Source organism: Cephus cinctus, unplaced genomic scaffold, assembly GCF_000341935.2.
Source record: "Cephus cinctus unplaced genomic scaffold, Ccin1 Ccin1_scaffold0596, whole genome shotgun sequence".
Classification (NCBI taxonomy): domain Eukaryota; kingdom Metazoa; phylum Arthropoda; class Insecta; order Hymenoptera; family Cephidae; genus Cephus; species Cephus cinctus.
The window spans coordinates 259745-272363 of NW_014333242.1; the positions used below are offsets into that span (position 1 = coordinate 259745).

At 43.8% G+C, this 12619-nt stretch overlaps 1 protein-coding gene across 5 annotated transcripts in view; it reads right to left on the reverse strand.

Moving 5' to 3' along the window:
* Positions 1-11593, reverse strand: part of LOC107268936 (talin-1) — a 28417-nt gene extending 16824 nt beyond the window's left edge. Inside the window, exons 1-2 of one of the 5 annotated variants that reach the window (XM_015742224.2) lie at positions 11330-11563; positions 6728-6838 (exon numbers count right to left, since the gene is read on the reverse strand). The gene's annotated coding sequence lies outside the window, so the exon portion shown is untranslated. Of the gene's footprint in view, positions 1-2605; positions 3996-6727; positions 6839-11329 lie in introns of those variants that run through there. The other 4 variants (XM_015742227.2, XM_015742228.2, XM_015742226.2 and 1 more) reach the window with 4 other exon arrangements.
* Between the last annotated feature and the right edge of the window lie 1026 nt (positions 11594-12619).

Below are 12619 nucleotides of genomic sequence, written 5' to 3' on the forward strand. Positions count from 1 at the left end.
CCCCCCCCCCCCCCGCCCCAAATGGCAGTATCGTTAATCCGTGGGGGTTAGCGCTGCTAATCGATCGGCACAATGTGCCAATCACGCGAGCACCCCTGCTGATCCACCATAGCTAAGGAGCAAGTGTGGAGGGGAATGATATCCTCGAATCTCAGAGGGTGGTTTGAGGTTCCAGAAGAAAGAATCGCGTATGACCTCCCCGCACGAGAGCATCCCTTAACGAAGATCAACAGCCCGTACGATCCAGGCAGACCCCTAGCATTATTAATCACACCGCGGGGCGAGGAGGAGTGTCTTGTATCGATGCTGGCTGAATGGGGATGAATTGCGATCAAAGGATGACGATGTACACGGTTATCCTCGGTAACTATTTCACACAGGGTGGTAGCAAGGGGTCGTAGAGATGAATTCGTCAATCAAAGCGAGACCTTCGTCACCGGGATAGGGGTCGCAGGATGCTCGAATAAGAGCAAGCCTCTTGTTTTACGACTTTTAAACGATTCCGTGCAGAGCGTCGTGTCATCAGTTTCTCAAAAAAGTCTTGGGGCATTCTTTTTTTTTTTCAAAAAGTTTTAAGAAAAAAAATAAATAAATACGTTACCATTCACCAATCAACTTTCAAAGATAATTGTTATTTACCTTGCGCCACAGCATCGTTGTCTCAATATACGTCTCTTCGCCCTCCACCCCACCCGCCCCACAATTCAACTAACCCCGTACGAAAAGCACTAAAAATTGCCACGCTAACGTGTCTCATCTAAATCAGGCTGACTAAGTTGCACAACTCGTTAAACGCCTCTGCCTTCAATGTACCCAAGATCGCGGAATGCCCAAGGTCTCCGTGTCCTGAAGCGACCCGCGTCTTCGTCCTCGCTTACGATGAAGACTCCTGGTGTAGAGATAGTTCATCATACCGATGAAGCTACAGCAGGGGTTCAGGTCCATGGTGGGATAGGACCGACTGAACTAGAAGTTAACACTTGTCACTGGTATGCGATTTAGTCTTTTTGAATTTACGCGACAATTCGTAAAAGTTAAGGGATGATTATTAATAGGGGTGGATACGACGAATTATAATGTGGCAAACCGTACGCGGTATTTACACACTCCTCTTACGTCGACGGATCTCAAGGGTTTTTCCTAAGCCATGATTCGCGGCAAATAAACTAAGAGTCGTTCCGAGGGTATAAGCTATGGCTAAGGGTTGAACTAGCCCGGACCGTACTACCCCAGTCAGTCGCCAGAAACCGAATGTGCCGCGGTGGAGAACCCGAGGCTGGAAATGTAACCGGGTGAAATGTCGGGGGGTGGTGACCCACCCCTTATCTTTTGGGGGAGTGTGGGGGTATACTGGCCAAAGGGCAGAATACACAGGGATGAGATGCGGTTCGCACGGGGGGTGGGAAAAGGTTGGGGAGAATCGAATCGCGTCGGGCTTTGCGGAGCTTCTGCGCACTGGTGCCCCAGTAACACACCCCCAAGAATTGGGGTAAAGAAGAAGGGAGGCTGGTTTTCGAGTAAGGTCTGAGAATTATTTCACCCTTACTTCTGACGTGTCTTCTACAGAACCTGCAGCACCGTCGCGGACCTGGGCAAAAGCTTACCGCACGCTTATTTTGCGGCGAACAGCACCCACCCACCCCCTCCGCCCCTATTCGGTGGACAAATGTTGGAATTATATTAAGGGTTGACAGTGACCTCCCCCTAAACTCATGATTTTTCATGTACCACCACCCTAAAAAAAAAAGACCGCAATCATTTAGACTACTCACCGCCGTTTGTGCCTCCCCGTAAGCAACCCTTACGTAAGTATCGTAAGATCTCAATCATCCCCTTCTTAACTTAAGGGTTCCATCCCTTCCCCAAGTCATTCCAAAGATATTTCAACGATTTTCAGTTTACCTTCGCAAGTACATATATCGTTTATATACTCGATGAAATTCGATAGCATCCCTTAAGCCCCAAGGGCCGAGGGGAATGAAGTGACGGGGACACGCCTCATGCGCGAATTTTTTTTTATCAAGATACCTATCACCCCCACCCCCTTCCCCATCAAAACTTGTATAAAGAAACAAAACCGAAAAACAATATACTTTCAACCCCTAGCTTCTCGCAGTACCGCGGGTGGGGGTGGGGGAGGAAATTTATTTTATACAGTGGGGTAGCGAGAGTGTCCGGACAGAAGTTAAACCCCAGGAATTATCCTATCGGGTATCCCTAGACGTTAAAGGGCTCCGCACGCTAAATCCACCCCTATGGCACATATATATATCCTGAATGTGTAATTGACGTATCCGCTTTAAAAGCAAATATTTTACCTGGTCAATTATTTTTGACACATGCACACACCCGAGCCTTGATAATTTCAAAGCAGGAAATCACTGCTGATATCAGAGACGAAAAACATCTACAGCCGAAAAAAAATCTCTCATCCCTTTAACAATTGCGGTCATTGACCACGATACGTAAAAGCAGCTGATAAGCAAAAGTAAAGATAATTTGATGAAACGTGATATAACACTGATGAACGTACAGGCAAATGTACAGGATACAAACAAAAAACACATAATTTTTTTTCATAACAAATTACACACGGTTTACTTACCCAGCTAATTTCATGATGTAACTTGGCACCCTATCGAGTTCTCTTTTCGATCCCTTCTTCTTTTATTATCTCTCTCCTTTTCTTTCTTTTTGATCTCTCAAAGGCTCTTCTTTCGGTTTATCACAATAAACGACGTTTATTTTTCGGCGAATATTTTTACCCCGTTTTACGAAATTTAAGGGATGCTGACTGGGTTATCGCTATAGCGCGCTATACTCTAATCTCTCTCTCTCTCTCTCTTTCTCTCTCTCTCTCTCTCTCTCTCTCTACGTTTTTCTATTTCCTCTCTCTTTAACTTTGGACGGCAGAACGATAAGGATGCAAGGATTGGAAAGGAAATATAGAACTTTTTTAAGGGTGTATTATCCCTCTAAAAAGGTAATAAATGTTTTTTTTTCAATTTCTGGACTTTTTTTCCTTTTTAATGAGTCCCGGTATACGTAAGGGTAGATTAGAATTTTTTTTTACAAGGCACGAGAGAATGGACGGGTGTCTACAGGAGATTTCACTTAAAATCTGTAAAAGTGTAACGATTGAAAATTATTTTAAAAAATTTAAGGTGCAATATTCTTTCGGTAGGATATTTGAAAAGTTTTGTTAAACTGCAGAAGACTGAATTACAGAAATCGTACAAACGAGATAAACGAAAAAATTCGCGGCTAGTGTAACGATTGAGGTGAGAAGAAAACTGTGTATAGGGGACGAACCAAAAAAAATACTATAATAAAAACGAGAATCTTATGTATCTCTGGACGGACTGTCACAAGGCACAGAAGGTATGTTCAGGGTGAAGTAGAAAACTTTTGCGACAAGTGACGAATGACGATTGACGAAAGGGGGATGCGGAAGCAGCGAGAACCGGAAGTAGTTCAAAGTTGAGGATCGGAAAAAAAATTTGTATAAGAGGCAGAAATGGCAAAAGGTAAACTGAGGAAGGAGAAAGGAAAAGCGGGTTAAAGTACCAAAGAAACACGAGGAACTTGAACTTGGATATTTTATAAAGGACAAGGGTGCCGCGGTACGAAGCAGGGTAGTTATCGGATAACTTTGAGGATAAGGAATGTTTGCAAGGGTAGAGAGAACGAGGATGTTACCCCGAAGGCTGTCGCCAAAGAAGTGATGCGTCTGTGGCCTTGCGTGTGGCACCCGGAGAATCGGAGTTTCGTCCGAGAGGATGCGCGCGCAATCATCCCCAACTGGTGGGGGTAAACCACGTAGAATCAGCGATGCGATTGGTCAACGATATCCCCGTTTACAGGGGAAGAATGATGCCAAGGAGAATGATCCCCACTACATGACCGACGAGCACATCATCCCCTCCGTAAGGGATGTCCGCACTGTGGTGGTAGGATATCGGTGCGAGAAGCGTCGCGACGCTAGGAGACCTACGTACCGACGTACCTACACACCCGTCCCTGCACCCTCTCTCATTGCTCCATTTTCGTAACCGGAGGGGGGTTACGTATTCTACCCCCTTTTGCTAGGGGTTAAATAATTGAAGGTTCCACCTTGGACCGCGAGCGGATGCTTTCTACTTTTACTTTTTTTTTCTTTTTTTTTTCATTTTATTTCTTCTTTAGTTACAAGCACAAGATGGGGGATGCGAGTTCGCTGGACCTCGGTACGAGTTAGATGGTAAAGGGGTATAACTCGATTGGGGGTTGAGCGATCGGGTCGACGAAGTGGATGGACGGGAATTGAAAAGGGAAGATTTAAGGGTGGTTTTGCGAATCTCCCGATAGATGCATTTGCAAGGGTGGGTGTACGGTCAGCGCGTAGGGGTGGTACTTGGCAGTGGTAGTTGGTGGAAAGTACGTACGAAGATTCTGAAGAAAGTTTTCTCGTATCCGCTCGTGTCCAACGGATTCACGAAATTCATTCCCCAGCATGAGCGAAGGGGATGATAATGCAAGTCCGCAGGGGTGGCGAGGCCAGAAAGGCACTACGGGAAGTTCAGGATGTCACTCAGAGGCACGACGTGTAAGAGAATGGTCACCGTTGGGGGTGAATTGAGATGTACTGGAAATTTATGCAGCAACAACCCTCCTTCGTTCCTCCGCTCCCTCCCATACTTATTTCGTCCCTTCGTATTTTAGGAGCTTCCACAGGAGGCTCAAGCGACCTTCCGGTTGAGACGGCTTGACCGTCTGCCTTAGCGAAATACACTGTTGGTAGTCATATTCGTCCCAAGGGCTCGACCGGTCCTACGATATCAAGGGAGCCCCCCCATGAACCCTGCTGGACAGTCGTACCGATGAAAATCAAATAATACATGAAAATTTCTTATACCCAGTTAATTACGACTAATTAACAGAATCCGAAGGCACAACCGGAAGTCCATCGATAAAAACGGAAGCGACCAAAGGCCATCCATCCAATGATTATTTATTGTTTGTTGCTCGTTCCTATCGAACGCTCCGTTTTACGATTGGCGCCAAACCGTCTGGAACGTTCTGATTGGCTGACCGAATAGCCCCACCAGTCACTGTATCCCTGGACCGCCACTATCAGGTAAGGGTGGTTCACCGCGAGGAGAATCAATGCGCGCCCACGTAATTTCGGATGCTGGCAAAAAAAAAAATGTGCAAGGGAACGTCATGGATCCTTTCGTTTCAGACAGGAAGTACCGGTAGGGGGGTCGTCGGGCTAGAATTGGGTAAGCACGTTGCCCTCTAATAAACTATCCCTCTCAGGACTGGCAAAATACAAGTTTACGTAGATAGCAGAGGCACCCCGTATTTATCGGAAATACAGTTAAGCGATGCCTTCCGATAGTGCCCATCGCGACAGATGTACAGATAGGCGATCTGCGCTACATTAGATCAGAGATAAGACATCTCATAGGGCTGGGAGGGTTGATTTCTCGGACACGTGGTTAATACCAATTCTTGACTTTTGACAGTCGCCACCAGACACTGTGACGTGTAACTGCCACGACACAATACCCACTACCAACCCCCTGTTAGAGACCCGACGGGAAGATAGCAAAAACGGGCAGCATCCCTGCCAAACCAATCTGCCATTTGTGCAAAATGAACGTGCGGTATGATCCTATCGGACGCCGTGACGAGACCTCCAAAATTTAGGGGATGTGCGTCACCTGTCCAACCCCTACGAGATTTGACTGGACGATTACGAGACGATTTTTCGGACGCTTCCTATATGCCCCAGTCCACTTGGATGCTGGTTCCACGTAAACCTCAATAGGGATACTTTGACTGACTCTGTACGATATCTTTGTAAGGACTTGAGATATCTAAAAAGAAAAAAAAATTCAAAAAGTATTTCCACGGCATTGTAAGTCTTTGAAGTCTTTGAAGTATAATTATAACAAATTAAAAAATTGACAATCCAAAATTCAAATTCGAATTACTAATAACCATAACGAGTCGCGTAACAGCTTTGAAATTTGACGGTGCATTCAAATTGCATTGTATGTATATGCAGTTACAAATATATACGTACGTACCACCCCTCAAGGTATTTCCGTCCTGGCAGCGAGTATATCGTCTAGGCGTGTCCCTCGTTAAGGGATGCCTATTCAAATTTTACGATCCATATTTGTCGCAATTAAGTATTATACTTTGAGGATTATAGCCGAGAAATATTTCGTATTTGTCACGTGGGTATACTCCCACCACCCACCACCACCCTTCGTCAGTATACCTTTTTAGATGGGAAAAAAGAAAGATGCGTTCGGTGCCGACGAAATTTTACGACGAAAATCGTCGGTACCCCCTGCGTTTAAATGGAGGGGGTTGAGGGATGCTGCGTTCCGGATGTTCCAGTCAGTCTCGTCTCTTGGTGAGTCATGACGGTAGCCATTTTATCGCACTCCTCTATTTCACCATTTTCTCTCTTTATGAGTATTTTTTATTGACATTCATCGGAGCAGGCAGTTAGTCGTCGGGACCCCGTGAAACGATCATGGGCTGGTTTTCATTTGTCGTGTCGCGGTCGTCGTTGTCTTCGAGCGAAACGCAAAGAGGAGCGAGATAAAGGGGAGAGGTAGGGGAGCGGAGACGGGGAGGGAAAAAAAGCAAAATAAAAGAATATACAAAACAAAAAGAGAGGGAGGGATAAAAAGATCCCTATGCAAAGTATATACCACTTGAAACTCACCCTTTAGTGGATTCTCTTACGGTGAATAAACTTCCCTCGGTTGTTCCTTGTGTCACGTGATTTCGCGTTGCCTCTTCTAGCTCGTAAGGGCTGGTTCTCACTGCGTCGCGTCTGCAAAATTACAAGGGCGCGAAACGTTCACTTTAGTGAAAAATGGAGAAGCAAAGAAAACGAGTATCCACGACACGAGAAGAAAATGGCGACTGTGCGAAGTGACGAAGTGGCTTTTAAAATGCCTACACAAAAAGAGTACAGAGGGCGTTGATTTCGTATTTAGGCAAAACTTACGAAAACCGAATAAAAAGCAAATTCCAGATACATCGAACGACAAAAATACTAAAGATGCAAGAGAAACGGAGAAAGGAAGAACAAAGATGTAAAAGGAGAGACGAGAAGCAAGAAAAAAGAAAAAGACCTGGCGATTTTCGCATGTGGAAATTCGGATAGGGACAGGACGGTTTATGGGTATACACGAGGGGGGGCAGGTTGGGTTGGGTTGAGATTGGCGGCGTAGTGACGGGCGCCGGGGGTGGCGCCGCGACGCTTTGGCGCCTCCGACGCCGAGACGCTTTGCTGATGCTGGCTCCATGGGAGCTATAGCCCGTGAGGAGAGGGCCCTCTACTACTCACTGTATACGAGGCTGTCTCACTCTATTAAACTCTCTGCCAGATAGCGACGTCTCTCTCGCGCTCACGCTCGACATAACAACGAGGAGCTTTTAAAAGCCAATGCCGAAGAAGCAAACGATATAAATGCCTGTGTCTATACACAGTAGCCAAAGTCATAGAATAGGGCGTACAGAAATTTTTGAAAAATTTTAAAATTTTATTTAAAAAAAATACATATACATCGATCAAGTACTCCATAAAAATTCACGAGACTCGATCCCGTAAGCTCGGCAGTGTACACTCTCTCATCCCTTATTTTTTTAAGGATCCGCTAATAACGACCCTGCCGGCCATTTTCTCGTAAGAAAATTTGCGAGTATAATAAATAAAGGTACGAAGCGGGAGGAATAAGGAAAGCGGGAGAAAGTCTCCGACAACTAATAAGTGCGCAAGCCATAACGCTATAATCTTGTAATGGGCTCGTTACACACGTATGCCCAGAGTATCAAGCTTAATGTGGGAATCACATAGCTCGTAAATCCCATTCAATCAATGTGTTCGCACCGCCCGTCTTTCACCTCGTGGCAACGTGTATCACGTATCCGCACGAAGCAGCAATCCCTTCTCACCGCGATATTCGTCATGAGGATGCAGTTGACATATACCCTATTGAATCGCGAGGAGAAAGGGACGTTTTTTCGGGCGAGACCAAGGACGGTCGTTGCGGGTTGTTCTAAAGGTCGGAGCTTGAGCGGGTCTCGCGAGAGCCACCAAGCAGGCGTTAGGACGTCCCAAGACTCAGGGGATGATTTCTACTAATAAGCAGAGTAAATAGAGAAAATCATTGTTATGTTTATGGGATGCACGTGTGTCCAGACAGGGTGGATACTGGGTACGAGTCTCTATGCGTCTTCTTGAGAAAGTCTTGACGTTACGGATGTTGGAGGGTAGTATTTTTTGAGGGGGGTTGGTTGAAGGTGCAGAGAGGGTGGGATGGGAAAGACGATAATGGCGGCCGTGATAGTGGGTCCAGGAGGATATAAGGATAATCCATTAGACGAGTTGTAACCCAAAACTACGCAAACAAGGGTGGTCTTGGATTAAATATGACGGACCAAAGGATGTGTTCAGGGAGGATGAACAAAGAGGGGGATGATGCCAGGGAACATCGAGAGGGCGAATAAGGCGTGTATCAGGGAGACAGGTGCATAATGGAGGGTGTATTAAAGTATAAAGTGGTAAAGATCAACAATGATATTCGTTTGGATCACTGTTACGGTGAATTCGATGGTTGTTATTATTTTTGGTATTTCTTCACAGGAAATACCACCCTCCGGCCAGGATGATTACGAGGATCGGTTTCAAGGGTTGAAATCATCCTCCGTTACTTATAACGTTAACGGATAACAGTGACCAGACCTCAGAGTCTGATTGAATTGTCTATAAATAAATTAAATCCTCCCCAGTGTCCAGTGGCCCTGGGATACGGTGAAAAGGGAAAAGGGCTGCCGCTGATGTCGAGGGGTAGAAAATACGAAATTGAGGCTTTTGCGGGAAGAGAAAGAAAACATGAGATTCGGTGGCATGCTGTGGTAGAGTCACTAGACTAGTCGGACGTTTGGCATTGGCCGCCGATGGGATCCTGAGCTCCTGTTATTTTTACGAGGGACGAAAAAAAAAAGAAAATCACAGGCAGTCTCCATTTGAATGGAGGACTCTTTCTTTTATTCTTTGACCTAAACGCTTACGTGGATCTTCCAGTGGATGAGAGAAATTACGACGGGAGAAAAAGGGTTATCTCATTCTTGAGACAACGTAATCGTCATAGACCGTCTGCGGGCTTTGGGTAATCATCTATAATGACTTCATAACGAAGCTATTTGTTTCTCGATTCTCGTGCGCACACTTGTATCATTCGGTGACGGAGTCATGGACGCGTATATATGCGTCTACACGTATTCGGATACGAGTGACTTATAAATGAAGAGGAAAGTCGCTGAGAAACGTGAATTCGTCAGACAGAGGATATATTAAAATTGGATGATTGCGTAAGATTAGTTTGACTTTCAGCGTCTGCTCCTTATGAAAATATATGCAGAGATTCATAGAAGACGAGACTCGCGGGAGAAGATAGCAATTGGTTATTATGATCGGTCCAGATTAAAGCGACCCTAAAGTCAACACTGATCTTAGTTAAAGTAATGTGAAAATAATAAATTACTATTAACGTTGGGCCATGCATACGTTTGTGATTTAAAGAAGGATGAAATGATTTTTCCTCTCCCAAGATTCAACCTCTCTATTATTTATTCTTTACCGTCTGCCGGTAAAGTAGGAACGCTCAATGTGCCGATTATCATGCGTATATCAAGCGCGCCATCCAGTCAACCCGAAGCGAATGCATTTCACGAAATGCGGCACAGCGCGAAACGTTTTACAGAAGAGACACATAAAAGAATGGAAAGAAAAAAGGAAACACTGTCGGATAATTCTCTGTGCGAGGAATTCATGTTGCAAGTAGTAAGCTCAGCAAATTCTTCGTAAAATGTTTCGTCTATGTGCAACGTCGACCCAGACGAGCGATTAATCGTGAGGCACGTCTCAAAATACATAAATGCAGTCTCCGTAAGTCAAACCGTATAAGTTTGCGCCTAAAATGGCGGACTGGGACTTGGAATTTTTCTGACTAAGAATGGGATCACACGTAATCGCAATGTCGCGTCATCTGCGATATGCGCATAGCCATGATTAACAAAATGCTAAGAAGACACGGATTCGATCTGTTATGGTGGAAGGAGGAATAATATTACTTCATAACTTTCGCATTTGCCGGAAGCGTGTTTACGATTTTCATGGAACCCACGACAACTATATATACGTTTGACACACATATATATATACACATATGACGGGAAGCTCTACGAATACTATTGTGACCAACCATTCAAACTCGGACTCAGAAGAAACACGCACTGTTCTATTTATAAAATACAAGCGGAACTTCACTGCTTTTTTACCTAGCGTTAAAACATACAGCTCTTTCATTTTTTTTTCATATAATTTATCCGAGAATCGAGCAGATGTATCAATGGGAGAGCTTGTATCTTTTTTATATATTCAATATGACAATTAGCTGTCATTCATCATTACACTGAATTGAATCGGTCTGACGCTTATCAATCTATAGAGAAGGTCAGAGGAAGGAAGTAGAGAAGATACGATGAAATATGTTGGAACAAATTGAAATGAACATAACTAATAACGGGCGAGTCCAGTGTCTATTAGATATGTATAGGCAGTGTACAGGGTTCCCTATTTAACCTCCTTGCACCCTGCCTATTGATTTTCCCGGGAGCTATTGTTTTGGCGTGTCGCAGAGGTTTGGTGAGCAGCGAAAACGAGAAGAAGAGAAGGAAAAAGAAGAAAATGTGAGTTAACAAGAGAAACTCGAACTAACTTCACCAGCCTAGGAAGTACTATCGTAAAACCACCCTCTAGTTTTTCTTAGAATGAAAATCGTAAAGACGTCTGTGAACGGTTTAGCAATTGGATGGAAATGATGTAAAAGATGCTAGAGAATAGATAGAAACTGTCAATTATTATTGTTGTTATGAATCATCTCTATTTCGGGAGACACCCGTTGGATGGCCCTACCCCCCAGTTAACATTATGATTTTGAGGTTAACTTTTCCAGCATCGACCGTCGATATCCTCGAACTGCTTAGACGCTACATGAAGCGGCATGCGGCATTTGAAGAATTAACAAGAGAGGTTGCAACGCCGGATTTTACGAGAAGAAACGTATACGGAGACGTTTATGAATATATGAACGCGATTATAATACTGGCAAGGACCGCGAAGGCTTCTCTGTCGCTGCCTGGGAGCAGCACGCCCATCTGTCGGAAAATCAGCAGGAAAATCAATAGGACTGAACGCTTCGAAGGATATCGATGACGATCTTTGCTGTGTTCTAGAATCTTTTATTTTACTTACTTTGACTAATATCCATAAGCACGAAGGAGCCTGTCTTACTGGCGTTTAATCAATTTGTCACTTCGGCTACAACCTCACGTCCAACAACACTCTTACGACTCCGGTTCCGTTTCGTTGTTCCTACCATTCAGGAACAGGAACGTAAGAATTTGTGGGTGCTTACGGAGGGCTCCATATATTGCAGTGTCTTCCCGTGAGTCATTTTCCGTTTTCAGTAAAGAAAAATAAAAGGGAGAAGTTTGGCGTTTATGAAACGTCTATTCAATTTTTACGTAGAATTAACTTTTAGAATTAAAATTGCACAAACCATTATTCGACGAGGTGAGAAAGACATTTTTTGAGCAGCGTAAAAATAATTTACAAACAATCAAAACGAGTAAAGATTTTCACGTGTAAACTATTTAGCAGTCTGTTAAAGAATCCAAAATGAATTTTAATATCCGTGTCAATGATCGTTTATGAAAATGCGGAACGGATCATGGAATAAGAAACGTTCGTCAACGATCGATCGTATACCGTGGGTACAAAAAGTACCAAGTACGATCCTGAACCGATGCAAATAGCTAAGCCAAACAAACCGACTTTTCTCTAAAAATATAATTTCCAGGCCGAAATCCCTTTGGAAATAATCGACAGGATGTCATTCCCACTTTTTGAAAAATTATTGAATTAATTTCCAGTTTCATGAAAATGAAACAGTCGCAATGAAAAGATTATTTTCAATTTACAATTTGAGATTCGTGCAAATAACAAACATCGATTAGTACATATTTTCTTCTGTAATCATTGACAAGAGCACTAAGAAAAGTTGTGATATTAGAAAATAATAAAGATAACTAAAAGAAGAGCATAACGGTGCCAAAATCAAGAGTGCACGACTCGCGCCAAATATAGTCATGACCGACTGCCATTGAGTTTACATCTGACAAACGGGGGTTCAGTGACGCAATATTACGAGACTTACTAGCAATGCCCCCTCCAATGTACAACAGAGTGACATCGAATACATGGCCTTCGATGGAATCCAGGGAAATTGAAGAAAAAATAAAAATAAAGAAAATGCTTTTACATTTTTTATGTGCATTGATCTGACCTACATATATTGTTCTCGTGTATGCTCAACGTCAAATACAAGTGAAGCGGATGCAAAGTGGTCTGGGAAATGCTAAGCGAAGCTATCTTGTATACAAGGAAGCGGTCACACACTTCCTTTCACCAAACAAGGCTAGAAGAATATATTTTTAAAAACATTTTACAACAATCTCAAATTACTCATATCTATGCCCTCGT